This window comes from Cibotium barometz, chromosome 1 (genome assembly GCF_041138505.1).
Source record: "Cibotium barometz isolate CiBa-2024 chromosome 1, ASM4113850v1, whole genome shotgun sequence".
Classification (NCBI taxonomy): Eukaryota; Viridiplantae; Streptophyta; class Polypodiopsida; order Cyatheales; family Cibotiaceae; genus Cibotium; species Cibotium barometz.
Genome location: NC_141046.1, coordinates 29,389,062 through 29,409,340, shown reverse-complemented (window position 1 = coordinate 29,409,340; position 20,279 = coordinate 29,389,062).

The following is a 20,279-nucleotide window of genomic DNA, read 5'->3' as shown; positions in this document are numbered from 1 at the left end:
TTTCTATCCTCTCAGTTCTATGCTACATCGTGTGCGCGCTGTGGGTGTGAGCAGCAAGGCGCTGCGACCAAGCCCAAACCCTTAAAAAAATAATTAAAAAAATATTTTTTTTAAAAAAAACGAAACCCGAACCCTCGTAGAGCGGAAAGAAATTTTCTATTTGAGAAAAAAATTTACAAAGAAAAAACCCCCAATCGGCCCCGGCCTCGATCTCGGTCTTTTGATATATATATATAGGAGAGTGAGCCTCCATAGCTTTCTTTCAAGTGAAAGCCTAAGGGGAGTGAAGCTCTATATGTAGTCTACCCCCCAAGGAGTGGAGTGGACATGTGGGATAAAGCCTTCACCTTTCCCCCCACAAGCAAATAGAGTGTTCTGAGGACCATGGGAGCTTCGGATAGGCGAACACTGTGCTGCTGTAAAGCATGCTAGGACCCCTTGAACGATACGCTCGTCTTGAGCTATCACACGCCCTAGTCCAGGCTCAACCATAAGTAAGGGGATAAAAAACGGGTTGAAAACAATACAAAAACAAGTAAAAATGGGGTGCGAAACACCCGAGAAACCACTTGGGTGGGCTTCAAGGGTAGTTACCAACGCCCGTAGGGTACCCACGTCACATGCATCTATGCTCTGGTTGGGTGCTAGAATCTGAGCAACTAGAAAGCGTTTCAGTTTACGCAGGCTCACACCATCCCTCCACGTTAGCATCTTGGCCTTCAGTTGGAACCCAAGGAAGTGCAACCCAAGATCCACGAATAGCGGCTAGTGACTCGTCCTCTGACTCTGAAGTCATGGAAGGGCACCCTACCAAGAACTCTGAGGAAGCAAGGAAAAATGTGCCAGTTTGGGCCCCACAACCCGGATCTAGCATGTTTAGTCGTCTAATAGAGACCTTTAGTAGAGCTACATGCTCTGAACATGCGACAAGTGAAGTAAACGAAGGAGGAGGGGAAGTAGATTTGCCATTCACATCTCATGTAGACCCTGCCCTCCCAAGTAGTGTCCATGTGGATATTCTACCCACTTCGTTTAATGAAGGCCCTACTGAGCTACCACCTTCTGACGCTCTTCCTAAAGTAGAGGTCCCTAGAAGTCAATCCATAAGAAGTGACATTGCGTCCACTTCAAGAGAATCTTTTGGCACGCCAAGTTTAGATGGGATATTTCTTAATGAAAATTGGGAATATGATCTACACACGGAGACTCTAACTGACCTATACAATACATGGGTTACACATACCATGTAGGTTGGTTAGAAGTCATACGATCTACATCTAGTGCCACCAATCTAGATGAATAACAACAAATGATATGTGAGGTTATTCATAGAATTATCCAATTCGAGAGGCAGAATAGGGGAGTGAACCTAGTTTCCACTGGCCCTATGAGATTTTTGGATACGGGCAAGGCCAAACAACCAACCCTGTCACAATTGGAGACTCCCTCGGTGAGTCCCATAGATCCTTCGTATGTTGTTTCGCCTGGAGTCTCAATGCAGGTTAAGCCCACAAGCAGTAACTTTAGCTTTCCAACTTTGGCTCAACTTTCCATTAGGGAATGCACAATGCCTACTCCGATGATAAGCATGACGGAAAGTGCACCCGTTACCACTGTAGTTAGTACAACACCGCTACCTAGTGGTACAGTACCTACAACAGTGCGTACCAGTGCATATCGACCATATGTACCTATCACTACTCATGCTCATGTAGCTCCTACGCCTCTTGTTATGCCAATGGCATATGCTCCACGAATGCCTTATCACAACCCTTATCCAAGAGGAGCTAGGCCTAGTCACATATCATATCCTACGTCAGCTGCATACATATCAAGACCACTGCCAACTCCTGTCAACCAGGCCATCCCATAAGTGCCTCCACCAGCTATGCCTGCTCACTTAGGTGATCTAGCAACGTTTGCTCAAACGATCGGACAATCTATTGCGAAAAACATGCGTGGCATACCTGAGAGAGAGCCTAGAAGCAATGCGATACAAGCTGCCAAGCTCACTCAGAACTTCACTGGGGTAACGAAGATGTTAGGAAGCACATTGAAGTTTTTGAGCACGTGTGTGATTCCTTGGAAGAGCACAATGAGCTACATAAATGTAAAGCCTTAGGCTTAACCTTGAGTGGAAAAGCCGGAGATTGGTATCGAACTTTAAGGGTTGAAGAGCATACTCACTATCCCACTCTCAAGAGATTGTTCTTGAAAGAATACATATGTGAGGGTGTGCTTTGGGGAGTAGCATCTCAACTCCAAAAAGCTGAACGCGAGGAAGGAGAGTCAGTGAGAGACTTTATTAGTCGACTAAAGCATCTAAATTCTCACTGTACTCCCGATGAGCGCTTCAATAACAACCAACTTCTTGATAGATTCATCCGAGGATTGCGCCACGAGGACATATACAATGGCCTAGTCATTAGAGGTCTTACGACGTGGGAAGCGGTCACTGCCAATGCAATCCAATTAGAAGATAACGATGATTGCAGGTAAAAAGGTGTCTTCGGAGACAAAGTCCGTTAGTTCGCAAGTATCTGGGCACGAGCCAAGACTATAAAACCTATTGCCAAGGAGCCCAAGATATCTGAAATGCCTATAGTAGCTGACCTTACTAAGGCTCCCCAAGAATACTTTAAGGGTAATCGAGCTCCTCAAAATAGCCATATGTATCCAAGAAGAGAGCAACAATGGTGTTCGGTTTGCTTAGGACCACATAGCACGAGTGAATGTCCCACATTCAGAGTTAAATTCAATGGGACTTGCAATGCATGTGGTAAGTATGGCCATCAATCTAAGGATTGTCTAGTACTTAAGTGTATGTTAGCAAATTAGGCACCATTAGCTTGGTCAAACACACCTCAAGTACCCGCACTGATGCCTGCACCACCTGTTGAGCAACCGTCACAACATATAGTTCCAAGGAACCCAAATGTAGTCTAGTCTGTGCCGTTACCACCGCCAGTGCTAGGACCACAACCTCCACATCCAAGGATTACCCCTATAAATCAGATGGCTTGTGAGTCACATAGAGCGTGTGGGGATTATGAAGAGGATATAGACCCCACTGTTCCATATGGGATTGATACATTTGAAATGACTCCCCAGTACTACATGGAGGATCATTTCGGGCAAGTCAAGCCTGCATATCAAGCTGCTGCTCTTGCCACAAGAGGGCAAAACCTTAATACCTTGGCGAGGAGACCACGTCTTCAATGCTACGATTGTGTTGGACCGCATCGTGTAGCGGAATGCCCTAATAGGCTACAGAAGATCGCTACTCGAATGCAACCAAATCAAGGGAGCACGTCGGGAATGCCGGTACTTACATGTAATTGTTATGGCATAGATCATTTGATTTGTCAATGTCCACATAATCCTAGTGCACCCAAGATTACGCCATTGAATTTGGTTGAGGTCACCAATGAGGCACTAGGAACCACACCTGTTGTACCCGCGAATGTAGTCACACGGTCAATGCTCCAAAATCCAAACTACATTCTTGAAGAGAGGGATACTGCATCAATTGCTCGAGCAAAGGGAAAGAAAACACGACGGAAGAGATTGCTTGATGCCACAAGATCCAAGCCTAGTTCAAAGACTAATATAGGAACAGGAGACGACCCCGTGTATATGAATGAGCCGGAAGATGATTCTGATTCAATAGAAACCATGGGGACCAAAGCCACTACTTTAAGGGAGGAACCCACTCGGGAGCGCAACGAAGGAGAATCAAGAGAATACATAAATCAGGGGAAACAAAGGGAAACTCCTCCGGCCCCACAACCAAGTCAGCTAATGCCCTCTCTGCTACCCAGACTGACTAAGACTCCCAAAGACAAGCCACGTGGGCCAAAAACCCTCAAGAAAAATATTGGAACTTACCCAAACCCAGTAGAGGAGATTGAACGAGTACAACACTTAAGGGATTTGGTGGAAGAAACACAAAGAGAACTGGAGCCAGACCCTAGAAGAATCAAAATTCCAGACACAGTGTTTCCTACACAAGTTCAGCCTCACAGGAGCCATAAACCGTTAGCTATACCTAGTATCATTCGGGAAGAAAGTGAGGATAGGACATAAGTGGGCAGACACCCTTCTTGCTTGAAAGAATGTTTAGTGAGGGAATGCCTGACCCCATCGAAGAGGAAGTGATTCCATCTTCACCAGTCCCTAGTCAGGGGTCGACATCTCGAAAAGTACCGTTGAATGTGTCCAAACTAATGGATTTCATGTCCTCTGAAATTAGAACCACGATCATATCCAAGTTATACGGAGATCCTGAGCTATTCTTAGCTCTTCGGGCATTTCTCAATGGAGAACTGAAGGTGGGGTTACCACAATTTGCAAATATGGATAGACCCGACACGCTTCAAGATGAGGAGGAACATTTGGATATACAGCCCAACCTAGATGAAGACTCGGTCATTGAAATACCTGTTAACAAGTTGGGACATTACTTTGAAGGTGACGAATCTAATGTAACCCTCCCCATTACTACCAAGGGATTAACTCTAAAGGGAATCCTTGATGGTGGTGCTGGAGTGAGCATTGTGACTAAAAACTGTTGGGAATCTATGGAAAGACCTCACCTCGAAGTCACAAACATAGTGGTTAAGATGGTAAACGGAACTATAGCTAAACCTATTGGAATGTTAAGGGACCTTAAGATCAAGGTTCTGGGATACAAGGTAAGACATACCTTCATTGAAATGGATTTCTCTAAGCATCCTATGTCATATCAAATGATCTTAGGATGTCCCTTCATGAGGGAAGCACAAATGGTGCATGACCGGTCGAAAAACCATGTCTACCTACGATTCCAGGACTCTGTCATTTGAGTTGATCTTGAGAATGGTCGCGCAAATCCTTTAGAAAGCAAGGTTATCACATCGATAATCGATCGGATACCACTATTCACTCAGCCCCATTAAAGTATTGCTATACATGCAAAAAAGAGACCGATGATGGGAAAGATTCTCCTTATATGGATGTCGTACCGGGTATGACTGAGTCGGATAACGTGGATTGGGTACACCTAGCGGCAACCATAGACACATGGGAAAATAGAGACATAAGTTGGGTAACGCTTGAGAGGCAAGATATGCCACCGTTAGTCAGTAAACATGATAGGTGTTATGCACTTGACTCCTGATGGCAAGAAAGTGGCAAACTCCCTTGATACTGAAAGTAGCGAAGACTCTGACCAATGCAACTCTGAGTCTGAATATCAAGAAGAAACTGACTCTAAGCCTGATGGGGGGTATGAATCAAATATTCACCCAAGTGTGGAAGCAATGTGCTCAAGGCCTAGGACAGTGACTTCTTGCAGTTCATCCGAGAGTGAGGGGGACACAAGTAAAGATCGACCAAGTGAGTCCGAATCTGATAAAAACAAAAATCAAAAACTTGGTAAGAAGAAAACGAGACATAAGCGACCACGCTATCGAGCTAATGTACGAACTACAATAAACAAAGAGAGATCCACTATGGAATGGCTTAGTTATGTAGGAGCTATTGACGCTCATCGAAAGTTAGCGGATAATTGGGGACAATACCTCCAAAGTGTCATGTGGTGTATTCCGCAACCTCATGACATCGCCCAATTAAAAATCGAAGAGAAGTCGAAACTCAGTCGTACTGCGAGAAGGCGCCAAAACCGAGAGTTAGCTCAGCAACAAAAGGATGCGGAATTAAAAGAAAAAAGCCTGGCACAACAAGAACCGGTAGACTTACACCCCGCACCCGAGCATTTCAAATCGTTTACCACAGGGGAACGTAAAGTCATCTACACAAAAGCCCAACAAATGCCTACCAATGGGAGTAGCGGTGTCGATGGCCCGGCGATAGTTAAGGAGATAGAACTAGCAGATCCAGGTGAGGAGTCTAACCCAGTTTTTATTGCTCAAGACCTCACCAAGACGGAGGAAGCTACACTTAAGAGGCTCTTAAAGAATTGAAAGACATATTTGCTTGGACATATCATGATATGAAGGGTGTTCCACCCTCTGTGGTGCAACACACAATTTCAATGATTAGCACTGCTGAACCAGTCCAGCAACGTCCCTACCCAATGAATCCTAAGTATGCAAAGATTGTACAAGAGGGAATTGAAAAGCTTATAAAATGTGGATTCATATACCCTATTGAGCACTCAGAATGGGTTTCTCCAATAGTCATTGTACCAAAGAAGAATGGGAAACTCAGAGTGTGCATTGATCTCAAAAAGGTTAATGCAGCCACCAAAAGAGATCATTACCCCTTGCCGTATTCTGAACATGTGCTTGAAAGATATCATTACCCCTTTCCGTATTCTGAACATGTGCTTGAAAGATATCATTATCCCTTTCCGTATTCTGAACATGTGCTTGAAAGAGTTGCAGGCAAGGAGGCATATAGCTTTTTAGACGGGTACTCTAGTTATAATCAGATCACAATTGCAGGAGGACTAAGCTAAAACATCATTTATCATGGAGTTTGGAGTGTTTGCCTTTCGTGTCATGGCCTTTGGCTTGACCAATGCACCTGCAACATTCCAAAGATTGATAAACACAGCCTTTAAGGAATATCTAAGGGACTTTTGTGAAGCTTTCTTAGATGATCTTTGTGTCCATTCCTCTTGGGACGAGCACTTGATGTGTTTACGAAAAATATTTGAAAGGTGTAGATTATATCGCATCTCATTGAATCCTTTCAAATGCCAATTCTGGGTTAAACACGAAGTTATTCTAGGGCATATAGTGTCCAAAAATGGGATTTCCACTGACGAGAGTAAAATCAAGGCCATTCTGGTGGAATTGCCCCCACCCACCAACTATAAGGGAGTCCAATGCTTTATGGGCCATGTTGGTTATTATCGAAGGTTTATTTTATTCTTCGTTGAGATAGCTCGACCATTGTACAAGCTTCTCATCGAGTTTATTTGGACCGAAGATTATGACCGTGCATATGAGCTATTAAAGAAGGCCTTGGCGAGTGCTCCAATCTTGAGAATGACTAACTGGGATTTAATCTTCCATGTGCATATTGATGCATCAAACTTTGCTATTGGGGGTGTGTACTAACTCAACCGGGAGAACATAAACTAGACTACCCCATTAGCTTTGCCAGTTGTTGCCAGTTGAATGATGCTGAAATGTACTACACCACTACAGAGCGAGAAAGGTTGGCAATGATATATGCAGTAAAGAAATTTCGTTATTACCTTCTTGCCACCAAGTTTGTTTTCTATGTGGATCATCAAGCATTGTTGTATCTGGTAAACAAACCATGCTCCACAGGAAGAATCACACGATGGCTATTTATTCTTCTTGAGTTTGATTTCACTGTTGTTGTGAGACCTGGCAAAAAACATGTCATGGCTGATCATTTGTCTCGCATACCTAACGGTGAAGCTCCTACGGGAGTTGAGGATGACTTACCCGACACTTCCTTGTTCATGGTGGAGACAATGCCCGAATGGAGTGAGAGGATTGTTAACTTTTTGGTTAATGGCTTTCCACCCAAAGAGCTTCGTAAAGATCTAGCTCGAAAGCTGATCAAGGAATACGAACCCTATTGCCTGCTGATGGCCGGGACTCTTTATAAAAGAGGAAAGGATGACGTTCTTAGACGTTGTGCCCGAGAGGATGAGTTTCTATATATTTTGCAAGAGGCACATATGAACGTAGCCGGTGGTCACTTCTTAGGAGACTTAACTGCGCGAAAGATCTTACAATCAGGGTATTGGTGGCCCACTATGTTCCAAGATGCATCACTTTTTGTGAAGGGTTGCGATGAATGCCAACGCTACAAGAAACCCCAGCGGAAAGATTAGATGCCCCTACATCCAATTAAAGTAAATCAACCGATTGAAAAGTGGGGTTTAGACTTTGTAGGTCTAATTAGCCCAGCAGCCCGCAACACACAATCTCGCTATATTATTGTGGCCACTGACTATATGACCAAATGGGCTAAAGCAAAAGCGACACGTAAGACAGATGCGAGGACAACAGCCAAGTTCCTCTTTGAAAATATAATCACATGCATCAGTTGTCCTTTTGAACCAAATGGGCTGAAGCAAAAGCGACACGTAAGGCAGATGCGAGGACAACAGCCAAGTTCCTCTTTGAAAATATAATCACATGCTTCGGTTGTCCTTTTGAACTTGTGAGCGACAATGGTATGCATTTTATAAATGAAGTGATTAAGGAGCTCACAACAAATTTCATGATATCCGATTATAAATCTACTCCTTATTTATCAGCAAGCGAATGGCCAAGCCGAGAGTACCAACAAGAACTTAATCTCTGTTCTGACAAAGACTGTTGAGGCTCATCGCACGGATTGGGATCTAAAGCTTACATCAGCTTTATGGGCCTATCGTACTGCGTACAAAGTGGCTATTAATTGCACACCATTCAAGATGGTATATGGCCAAGAAGCAGTCATGCTGTGGGAATTTGTCATTCCTAGTCTTCGTGTTGCTACTCAAGAGGGTTGGAATGGTAATCCCTTAGTAGAGCGTCTGTATATCCTTGAGTGGCTAAATGAAGAAAGATAATTGGCTGTGTACAATGCCCTTATGGAGGAAAAAATGGTTTGATCACCGCCTGAAAGACAAGGACATTAAAGTTGGGGATAAAGTCCTGATGTATGGAGTGCGTAACGAAAAGAAGAAGCTCAAATATGCTGGTAAGGGACCGTATAGAGTATGTAAGGTACCATCCAAGTGGAGACTCTCGACGGAGTTGAAACCATTGGATTCCTCAATGGGAGTAAATTCAAAAGATACTATGACCCCCTGAGCCAAGAGAAGTTACAAGCAATCCATCAGAAGAAGGCAGCTAAAGAACAAGCTGAGCTTAAGAAGATACAAGCAAGAGTTCAAGCCAAAGAACGTCAACAGCGTGTTAGGCGCCAAACGAGAAGCCAACTTGGAAATTATGCAAGCATTTTTCAAGGAGGCAGAGAAGGATTCACTGGAATCTGACCCTCCTCTAAGATACCCAATTGAGCTACAGAGTCCTTACGATGGGGAGGTGTTGTATAATGCATTATTGGTGGATACCGGAGCTCAACACAATTTGCTATCATATGGAGTGTGGTGTCAACTTGGAAAACCACCTTTATCCAAGAGTGCTATCCAAGTTAAGGGTATCAATAAGAAGAAAACCCCTGTCTCAGGAATTCTGCACACTCCTGTTGCCTATGACAAGGGGTCCGTAATTTAAAGCTTTTTGGTTATGCCTACTGGTACCATGGAGGAGACTATAAACTTAGGGCGCAAATGGATGTTAGCCACCAAGTAAAATATTGATTGGGCAACCAGGCGAGTTACAACGCAAGAACCAGCTCTCAGTCTGACCGCTCAAAATCCCGCACCTAAGCCATCACCTCTAGACAAAATGCTAGATAACGAAAAATCATAAAGTCAAGAGGCCAAACCATCTTTGATTGTTTTTCACCCCTCAAACGCTTCAACGCCAAGAATGGAAACAAGTAGTGTGGTCTCCAAGGCTCCGCTTACTATACCAAAGAGTACATACAAATGGGTCCCAAAAGCTTCGTTAACGGCTACCTCCACTACTCAATATCGTTCAGATAAGAAGCCTCGTAGTAGGAAAGCAGCTACCCGCCTGAGAAAAGGCAACATGACATCACGTTGGATTCCTAAAAAATTATTAGCAGACCAACGATACTACGAAGGGAATAACTAGATTTGGGTCCCTAAACATAAGCTGACTCCCTCTACATCACCTGTAAAACCTTGCAAACCAAACGTTGCCACCCCAATGACAATTCAAGACCGTGGTAAGGGAAAGGTAACAGAGTGCTCCACACCACTTCTTCCAGAGCTAGTTTGGATTCCCAAACGATATCGATCGATACCACCTAGCTCAGGAAGGGGGGAGCCACATGAAGCTTCTAGCTCCTCATGCCAGGCACCTGTTTGATATGGAAGTTTCTGTACGGTCTACACCTACCCTTGTCAATACCCACCAAGTAACCAATGAGTCTACGTCTCCCCTTGTAATAGTATCGTCGGAAACCATTTCCTCCGTTCATTCATGGGAGCGTACACTACCATCTCTGCAATTTGATGTAGCCACAAGGGTCATAAAAAGCTATATGACCACATCACCACCTATGACCCGCTGGACAAATTGGTTCCAAGAGGCTGCAACATCGTTGCAAAAAATATGATCTACCCAAGGAAGGGGGGAGCATGTACTCACGCTCGACATTCTATTGCTTCCTCCCTAACCTTTTCCCCTAACCATGTAATTCCCAAATTCGAGGGGATGTATATATATAGCTTCATACACAAAAAAGAAAAGAAAAACAAAAAATAGTAAAAAGAGCGAGAGCACATTAAGAGGAGAAATATCCGCATACAATTAGGAACTAGATTGACCTGCAATAAACCTACTGATGCTATATCTGTGTTTGTAGATATGGCAAATGCACGAGCATCACACACTTCATCCACTCCCACTTTTGGTGAGAGGTATCATCTGTACCTTTCTCAGATATTTTACATGTTCTATCCTGTAATTAAAACCGAATTTGATCATATAGATGTACAAGCCAAAGAGGAAAATGTTGAGGAATTAGAATGGCTAATTCGCCTATTGACCATGACTGACCCCTATCCCCGATAGCCCAAGACTTTCCTTTTCCACAAGATGACTATCCTCGCATGGTTACATTCGTGATGAGTTTATGTGGATGGGAAAACGAAGAAGATATATCTGACGACGATGAATGGACAAATGAAACTCATGGCACTACCGAGGCTGACTTTATTTATTTGGATGATGCGGATAGAGGCTTAGCCTTAGGGCTAGAGCCAGGACTCTACAACATCCTATTACCTTGATCCTCAGTATTAGTGTGGTGGCTGGTAGGTAGGTTAGTGTTTTCAAGTTGTTTCTAGTTTTGTGTCCTTAAACGAGTGCTTATTTTTTCCCACTAATGTGCCTCTCGAGGTATAGTGCTTGTTAGTTCGTTGTACAGGTTAAAAAATTTGAGGTGGGTTCGCTTTCAAATCCTGAGACTGCCACAAGGTTCATACATAAATATCAAATTGCAGGTATTTCTCATCGAATCAAGGAGATCTCCAAAATACAGGTGTAATTCTTCCATGCCCACTCTCTTCGATTTAACTGTTCAACTAATTGCATGAACTATAATGCATGACCACATGGAATTTGTCAAGGCACTACTTAGTTTTCAAAGTTGCCTAATGTGTTAGTGTACATCATTAATGAGTTTAACCTTATTTGAGTTATTCTTGGGAATGCATGAAGTCTTTAGTTAATGGAATATAGTTGTCTTAGGTCTAGGATTAAAACCATCTTAATGTTTGAACAACCTAGCCGTGTGTGTGTTGACCTCTGAGACATAGCTTTTACTCCTTTGTTGAAAGGATGTAAGAACACATTATAGTTCAGGAGCGAAAATCAAAAGAGATAAATAAAATAAAAAGAAAAGCCTACAAAAAATGGCAATGCAAGTCTATTATGTGCTCTAATGTTGGCCTATCGCCTTATTGACACTTGGTAGACGAGGAGTATTCTACTCCAGACCAATGCCCTGGGTTGGTAGGGGGTAGCCTTGCCTAAGGTGAACTAATAGATTCCTGGAGAATGCCTTGTGTTAAACATGGCACCAGGATCGATGCTAGTTTTGCCTTAGGGAGGTCGCCATTGTGTGTAAAAATTGTCACGTGCATAAAGAAATAAAGGCAAAAGGCTCCTATAACTCTGATGTTTCTTGTGTCCCTAGTCTCTTGGGATTAGCTTGTTCTTAGAGTAGACACATTGTGGTCATCTGTTTATTTATTAAGCTTGGTAATTTTCCTTGACTTAGGCCAGTTATAGACCTTGATTAACCTTCGACACCTTGCTAACTCTTGAATTACTTTCAATAATTTTAAACTCCTGTTAATTTGCTACGCTAGCTCATTCATGTGACCGCTTAAACTACGTTCTCATGGCAACATCCATTGTGGTCTAACATGCTTGAATTTATTACACTCTATATCTTTTGAATTCCCTGTTTTGCAGACGGTCTCCCACAACAAACCCTATCAAGCTTACCATACCATAGCTTCCGAGGACAGAATCTACATCAAGAAAGGGGGCATGTTAACCTATGACGGACATTGAGACGTACTACTTTTTATGCCATGTAATTAATTTAAGTATTCTGAGTCATGGGCCGGGCTTGTCGGCACCACATGTAAAGGATAAAGGGATTGGGTGATCGCCGATGAGAGGCGCACCTCGAATGTCAGCAGGATAAGGGTTAGAATCGGCCGGCCATGTATGGGCGCCCATGTGTGAACAGCTAGGTCACCTATAAGAGTCAAATGTAACCCTAAAACCTCTCATTCTCAATGTGTTAAATACAAGGAGTGCTCTTGCCTTATCTTCTCTGTCCCCTTCTCTTGCGTGTGTGAGAGAGTGAGAGAGAGAGAGAGAGAGAGAGAGAGTGAGTGATCGAGCACTACGTGGCGGCACGGCGGTGGCGAGGCAATAGAGCAGCGGCGGACGGCGGCTCCTTCTTCACTGCGGCACGAGAATCCTTCACGACGGCGGTCTGAGCGGTGAGTGACACACCTTTGCTTCCTTTTTGAGCTTGCTAGTTTCTGGTTGTGTGTTTGCAGCCATTCGTGGCTTGCATACGATGCCCGGCAAGTCCCCAGCTCTGACTCGTGCGGTAAAAGCACACAGTGAATATTTTAATAAAATGATGTATGCATATTTATTAAAGGATCATTTAGAAAAAGAAATATCTTTGTTTAATTCCATTATTCACGAGTAGAATTATTTATAGTTCTATTATATCCAAGGAAGAATGAATTTTCATATTATTGGATGTTTATCCTTATATGATTAGAAATCACAGTTATTTTATGAGATAAATGGAGAAATATCTTTAGGAATAAATTCAAGTAATTCGGTGCTAGACCATGACCACTTAAGAAAGGTGGGTCAGTAAGATGCATGCCCATCTCTTGAATTGTAAATTAAGCCAAGACTTGTGACCATTCCCATTTCTTCAAGTACGAAGAAGGGATAATCGTCTGATTTAGAGAATTCCCCCTAAGACCCAAAATCGTCTAGAAATAAGTTAGAAATTCGTTTGTAATTGATGGATGGATCACCCGAGATACGAGATTCATGATTTTCATTAAGGAAGTCTAGGTTTTGAAAAAAGGGTCTTGTGAAACCAATACTAGAGATGTTTTCTCGTGAAATGGCTATTCGTGAGAGAAAATCAATCTCAATGGAAAAAGCCTGCTTGCATAGAAACTCTATTTTTGTAAAAGACTGTTTCACACCATAAGGCTAGAGGAAGCATTTGGTTTATTGTTTAATCTAAGGAGAGTTTACGTTACAACAGTCGGCAGGGAGTCATTGAAGGATGTCTCTCGGCAAAGCCTGCCCCAAGGTCTTGACCAGCCTTTGGTACGGTTAAAAATGGTGCGCTTCCGATACGATGGGCTGACGAAGCGGTCCCTGAGTGAACTGCTAGGATACCTAAGGAGATCCTAGAGGGTTCTGACCAGGCGATGCACGGGCTCGCGGGGGCTGCTAGGACACCCATGTGTATGTCGAGGGAGATCTTCATGGATTGGTGAGAAATTTATTTAAGTGATCCGAAACTATGAAATTGGATCTCGTTGGTTGACTAGCTGGTCTTCAAACGGAGAGTCCGGATGACACTTGATTATAAAACAATGGAACTGGAATACTAAGGATTATGATGGAAACACTGGTTTTATTACAGTTTTGTCTTGAAAATAGTTGAATATGAGAAAAGGCAATTTCATATTGGGTGTGTAAGTGGTGTGTCTATTTAATATTTTTGCATGAGTGCCGGCTAGGGGACCTGGGAACTCTTTTCCCTAGTACCCGGGACAAAACACAACCAAATTTTTATAAAGAGGGATCCCACCAATACAGTGGTTGGGCGGTTGGCTAACCCATGGGCATAGACTGGATCAGTGGATTCCTATAATAAATTTCAGTTATATTCAAGTTACAATAGTTAAAGTAAGTCATAGGGAAATTCTTGTTCTATGGGAAAGAATCAACGGTTGTGCCTCACTTCAGGGAAAAAAAGCGATGATCTCTATGAACCAAGTGCAAGTCCCTCCTTGATTCAACCATGTGACCCACGGGTTTGGTCGAAATACAAAGGATAGTTAAGGCTTCTGACCCCATTAGATAAATTCTCATTAAAAGATTTTCCTAGAGAAATCGCCCGTGCTTTTTGGCGAGGAAAGTTTTTCCGGTCTCAGTTTCGGAAGAACCGCCGGACTAGTCCCTTGCCCAGACATTCATGGGGGCGAGGCCCCGAGTGGGAAGCTTTGCCTTGCGCAAGAGGTTGCTACTTCCGCTGCTACTAGCACTCTAGAGTTCGCGCATAGAGGGTAGGGGTCTCACAACAATGATCAAGTTGTGTAATCTGTTTTTCTTTACGCCCATCATGAAACATCTCTTCAATTAAGCATCGTTTAGTTTCTCCCATGGCTCACATCGTACGTCCAAGATTTTTATCCGAAGGATAAAATCTCTAATGGTGTCATTTTGTTTTTGCTCAATCAAATAGAGTTCTCTTGTTCTCTTGTTGCACTCCATCGATCACCTTGTCTTGAAAAGCCATGTTGATAAAGGTTGTTTTCAAGGTCCTGAATTTTGTCTTAATTGTAGGCATCAATGTAATGAACCATCAACTAGCCTTTCCCACTAAGCAAAGGTTCAACGCATGTACCTTGGCGGGGCAGTTTGGATTTCCAAAGGCTTCATATCTCTGTTTAAACAATTGCTTGAATTGAACATGATCAGTCACTCCATCATACTTACCCATGATTTTGGAAATCTATATAGCCAGGTTTTTGGATGAGTCATTGAGGCCGTGTGTTGGTGTTCTTGTGGGGTTAGGACCTCATTTAGTCCTTGGGTAACCCCCCCCCTTCCTAGATTAGTCAATATGTCCAAGGTTTGGGCATTTAGGGGTTGCAAAGTGTTGGTATCTAGCACTTCTAAAGGTTTAGGACTTGTGATAGTGCTAGGCAAGGGGGGTGAAATCTTAGAGGGATTGATGTGACGGGGGATGTAAAACCCTATGACACACTTGTTGTCGGCATGGAAAATGGTATTGGAAGTTGCATTTGGGGCATTGATCTCAATGGCTCAAAGATTTTAACCATTGGGTTTAGTTTGGGTGTTGGCCCATGTAATCCCTCTATCGTTGCCATATCTTGACATTGCCAATTGCTCCTTGATGAGCAAGCACATGTTGATGGCTTCAAGAGATACTACCTCTATAGCTTTGTCTGAAGCACACCACCATGAGAGGAGTATATCACAAGCACCACAGCCCAACAAAAATAACAATAGAGGTCACTAGAACACCCAACCACTATTCCTTGGTCCTTAGTTGCCCAAATGGGATACTTTAGTACTGTCCTAGCCTCCCTAATCAATCCAGCAACAACTGACTCAGGTTTTCCTCTAAGGTTAGCTCCTACTTCCAATTACTATGATCTACTACCTAACAACCTCTCCTCACCATAGCTGACATCCAACTGACTAAACTCATCTCTAGCAGAGCTAACGAAGAAGTACTCAGATTCTACCTCCGAAGTCCTCTCTTTCTATCTGGTCAGAAATCTTCTCTCTAGAGTCCCAAATTGTCCTCCACCATCTGCTAGCCTCAAATCCTTCTCCTAAAACCTCTGAGAACTAAGCAATTGCATTGTCTGACCATAAACTCTCCTGGCTGCCACACATAAGTTAGATTTTGTATGTCTTCTACTTGTGAAATTGGATGGCTTACTCCAGTCCAAAATTGATTCTCTAGTATCTACCTCGATCCTCTAGCATCCGTGGACTTATAGACACACTCCCTAAACCTTCTTGAATGTCCTGCCGACCCTCCTTTGACCTTTTCTTCACCTTCCTCCTTCAAAGTTCTACCTCAAAATTCTGTCATAAAGCTGTCTACTTCTAAAGTCTACAATTGATCTAAAACCTCCCAAAATGTCCTCTGACAGCTATAGACCCTCAGATGCCACTCTTCTTAACAAGATATCACCTTCCAAGCTCTTTGCTTACTACTATAAACCCACAGCTGCCTCCAAAAAAGGATTGTTTCCACCCACCTAGCCTAACTGACCTGACAGCATGGAAAATCACTCCTTTGAGTTAGCTAACACCACAGGGACCTCAAAACACTTAAACACAACTAAAACTAGTCCTCAGAAACTATCAGCTGACCACCAACGTAGACTGCTGCCATAGAAACCCCATAAGATAACCAATCCTTCACATAGTTGTCCTCAGACAAATCTAAAACTATCACCTCTACCTCAAAATCACTCCCTTTCAACTCAAATAGATTAGAATAAGGTCCCAACACAACTCGCTGACCTTTCTGATGTCTGGCTGACTTAGAATCAAACCTTACTGAGGTTGACTGGCCAATTTAAACTCAACCAGAGTTAACTCTCCTCTTCACCAGCCTTTTCACCAAGAGAAATCCATCCATGTAACACAGAGTTGAACCAAAACATAGAAGAACTCTTTAATACCATATAAGTTGAATCTCTATGTACTCAAAGAAGATGGTGCAAACCCTTAGTCTTGAGCAGATGAATGAAACAAGCAACAGATCATAAGAAACTCTTACATAAATGACCACAAAGAAACCCAAACATGTATTCCCAAACTTCCACAAGATCATCAACAACATATAATTTGCAGCAACTATCTGCAGGCTTCGCTGGCTAATACAATGGGGAGATGCTTGAGTAATCCTCAAGTCTGTGGTCCAAGGTCAAACAGTATTGCACCATGAGAGGTTATGGGACACAAACTCTCACACAAAACCCTCTCCCACTCCTGCAATTCCTTGCTCTAGACAGATCTTAGTCTTCTCTCACAAACCCCACGTCGCCTTTCACACAGAACAAACCCTCAAATAACCAGCTTCACAGCAATCTAACCAAAACAGAACTTTCTCTCTTAGCAATCACTTCTTCTACAACAATCCTCTCCCAAAAATGCTCTCATCCAAAAAAAACTTGCTTACACTACCCCCTCCTTGCGCAACCCTACTCTATCTCCATGCATACTCTCACCTACCCTACCCAATCCTATCGGCTAGCCACCACGCAATAGTCGTGGCATCGGCTTGTTGCAAAACGAGTTACCAATGTGTAGCTACCCATGCAAGATCCTATGTTTCCTAATGTCTTTGATCATACCCAATGTATTATTTCTTTTCTCGGGGTTGGGGTGAGAATCTTCATGGAGCATATCCCTTTGGCCACCAAAAAAACTATCATCGTTTGCCAAACCCCCCATGGTTGAATCATTCATGCTTAACCAGTGGCTATGGATTCTTCGAAACAATATTTAGCAAACAATACATCTAGCTCCCAACAACCATTTTCATGCTCTTCTGCAGTAGCAACTTCATCATCAAGTAAGTCTTCATCTACTATCTCTGAATCTTTCTGGACTGTCATGACTCTACACCAATATGGCTTTAATCTATAGCCATTTACTCTCTTTGAATGAAATTGATCATCTAGATCTGCCAAGTGGTAAGTTCCATTCTCATAAATGTGCACAACTTTGAAAGGTCCTTCCCACTTGATTTGGAATTTTGTTTGGAAAGTTTTATCTAATTTGATGTTGTACCTAAGCACCAAATCCCCCTCCTTAATGCCTTTATCCTTCGCTATCTCATTGAATTGGTCAGCTCTACTATTGCTCAGTTGGATGTAGTGATCCAAAGCCTCTTCACTTCCTAGCTGAAGCTCCTAAAGATCCAACAACTTCTCTTTATATTCATCTATGTCTCTCTCTTGATGTTTTAATAGAAATCGTAGACTAAGGATTTCCACTGAGGATTTCCACTTCAATGGGCATTTCCACTGAGGATTTCCACTTCAATGGGCATCAGGGCTTCCTTCCCAAAAACTGGGTGGTATGGTGAAAATTTTGTAGTTGTTCTCACAATTGTACTGCAGGCCCACAGAGCTGAAGATACATGTAAATCCCATTGCTTGGGATTCTCTTCCAGACATTTGGTTAACATTGTACACAACTCCCCATTGAACCTTTCAACTAGCCCATTACATTGTGGATAATAAGGGGTTGAAAACCTATGTGTAATGTGCAATTTTTGCATAAGCTCTTCTACAATATGTCATTTTGAAACTATGTCCTTGATTTGTCAACAACTCCAAGGGCATACCAAATCTTGCACAAATATCCTCAAAGACAAACCTGGCCACTTCCTTAGCAATAATGTTTTTTACACATCTAACCTTAGCCCCCACCTGGTTAAGTAATCCACTCCAGTTAAGATGTAGGTCCTACCCCTTTGCAGTTGTGGGTAGAGGAACAATTGTATCTAAACCCCATTTCTCAAAAGCTCCATATGAAATAATAGTTTTCCTCAACTCATAGTGCGACACTCTCCTTCCTTGTTTCTGACATGGCTCACAACTTCTGCACCAATGGTAGACATCCTTCCTCAAACTGGGCCACACATAACCTACAGTAAGAATCTTTCTCAGAGTAAACTTTAAGGCTGTAAGGTTCCTCCCTTTAAAAATGGGAGAAACACTTAAGATAGTCCGCTAAGTCTTATCTTGGGAAAAATTTCCTATTCATCGACACCTTGACCCTGTAGAGATTCAAGGATATGATTTATAGGTATGACCTAGCTCTATCCCGCAGGGGGAGCGTGATTTCCTAAACATCAAATCACCCATAGGGCAATTGATCAAAAATTGGGCAACTACTAGACTTGATTTCTAGGGACAACGCTTTTTTCCTCATCTTATGCAAGGCACAGCCGCTGGCCTAGTCTTCTTGAATAGAGTTGCCCAAGAACCTAACTATCTAACGTAGGGCTTTCACTTAATTTGTTGGAAAGCTACCCGACTAATCGGGTCCACCCATCCGTAGGATGGTGCCGTCAGGGCATTCCATCCTCCCACTTTCCACCCTACTCACGCATCAATTTGTTTTCTAATTAATACTACCACACTGTTTGACATAAATAAGCATATTCCTTAATTAGGGCCCTTCTTCACAAGGTTCGTTATAACAGCCTTCTTACACAATACAATCATACCAAAGACAAGATGCAATTATATAAAAAGTTTATACATGAATCCATTTCCATACAAGCCAATCCGGCTCTCTTATTCTTATTCTACCGATGATCTAGAATTCGGCCTTCCAGCCTCTACATGCTGGGCAAAACCTTACGGGACCATACACCTCATCGTCGGCCGCTGGCGAGGACTCAAGCCGGCCTGTCGCCCTCTCAGGCTCCATCGCTCGATCCTCTCGCCCCTCAGAGGGATGTCTGCGCACTAGGGTGGGCTTATTTACCGCACTAGCCTGGGCCCTCAGAACTAGGCAGCCTCATAATCTATCGCCTCAATCGTCGATCCTTATTCTCCCAAAGGTATGAGGGATACCTTGGGCCATTCCCGGGCTTTGCTAATGACGCCGCCCGGCTACACAAGCACGGAACGGAGTTAGCGTTGAAGCCAAAAGAAATCTTGAATTCCAAAGATAACAACTTCAATGCAATTTTCTAAGTATAGCATTCACAATTCATGAAGATAGCAATTTCAACGCAATTTATCGAAAACAACATCACATAATTCGTAATTTCATATAACTTTTATGTCCTCGTTTTAAAAGAAAAAGACACCATTCATTAATACTAATTTAAGGAAAATTCTCTTCTTTTGAAAATTAACCAAGCTAACCTGGCCACTGTTTCCTTGAGGGACTTGAAAAGGGAGGACTGGAGCCGCATTAGGCGCATCTCCCTCCATCTCGTTGTTACGTGTGCCTCTTGAGGCAATATTTTGCCGTCTTCGGGATGAGGCAATCTTAGGCGTCGCCTTGTAGAGCTCGCTGCTGCGATCGAAACGCTTCAATCGGATCTGAATTTCGAGCTCGTTTGCTCACCGTATGAGCAAAAGAATATGGCGCACGAACCCTCGCTTGAGCCAAAAATCCCTTACTAAAGTCTACGCAAATAGGGGGGGGATTGTGAGATGTCCTTAAGGCCAAAGGCAAAAACGTGGAGAGGGCTGGGAGGGGTTGCTGCAAGCCTCTCTGTAAGTCTATTCACACGGGGGGGGGGGGGGGGGGGGGGAGAAGAGTTAAGGACACTGGTCCATGGCAAGAGGAGGATGGAGGAAAATTGGCTTATCTGAAAAGAGCCAAATGAGGGGGTGT